Source organism: Coffea eugenioides, chromosome 1 (assembly GCF_003713205.1).
Source record: "Coffea eugenioides isolate CCC68of chromosome 1, Ceug_1.0, whole genome shotgun sequence".
Classification (NCBI taxonomy): domain Eukaryota; kingdom Viridiplantae; phylum Streptophyta; class Magnoliopsida; order Gentianales; family Rubiaceae; genus Coffea; species Coffea eugenioides.
In genome coordinates, this window is record NC_040035.1 from 20,166,080 (window position 1) to 20,166,983 (window position 904).

Genomic DNA, 904 nt, shown 5'->3' on the forward strand with positions numbered 1-904 from the left:
AGTTTCAGCCTGTGGTTGCCTTGGTTGAAATCCCGGCGGATTGGTTGGCCTTTGTTGATTGCCTTGATCTTTCCATCCAAAGTTTGGATGATTTCTCCACCCCGGATTGTAAGTATTCGAGTAGGGATTATTTGGAGCATTTCGGTTGTAATTATTGACAAATTGTACCTGCTCAGAATCAACACACTCATTAATATCATGTTCACCTCCACAGAAAGAGCAACAAGCTACGTGTGCATTAGATGAACTTGGACCAACTCCACCTTGTCTACTTAGCAATTTCATCACATTATTCATTTGAGCACTCAGCATATTGAGAGTGTCCATTTCTATCATACCTGCGTGACGTCTTGTATTACCTCTCTCATTGGCCCATTGGTAGTTATTTGCTGCCATTTCTTCTATCAAATTATGAGCTTCTTGGGGTGATTTACCCATTAAAGCTCCACCTGCAGCTGCATCAATCATAGTTTTAGTAGAAAAAACTAAACCATTATAGAAGGTTTGTATGATTAACCACTCCGGCAGTCCATGATGTGGACATTTCCGAAGCAAATCTCTAAACCTTTCCCATGCCTCATATAATGATTCACCTTCCAATTGGCTAAAACTAGTGATATCCATTCTAAACTTAGCAGTCTTACCTGGTGGAAAATACTTATTCAAAAATGCCCTTGATAAATCATCCCATGTGGTAAAAGTGTTAGGAGCATGAGAGTGTAACCACATTTTTGCCTTATCTCTTAATGAAAATGGGAACAACCGTAACCTTATAGCATCATCACTAACTCCATTCATTTTAATTGTATCACATATTTCTAAGAATGTAGCTAAGTGTGAGTTAGGATCTTCTACAGCATTACCTCCAAATTGAGATTGTTGAACCATTTGGATAAGTGATGGC

The 904-nt window shown here is 38.8% G+C and overlaps 1 non-coding gene across 1 annotated transcript; it reads left to right on the forward strand.

The window, feature by feature from the left end:
- Nucleotides 1-526: 526 nt before the first annotated feature.
- LOC113753276 lies at nucleotides 527-633 on the forward strand. The gene has a single exon (XR_003465013.1). It is a non-coding gene; the product is annotated as a small nucleolar RNA R71 (small nucleolar RNA).
- Nucleotides 634-904: the final 271 nt, after the last annotated feature.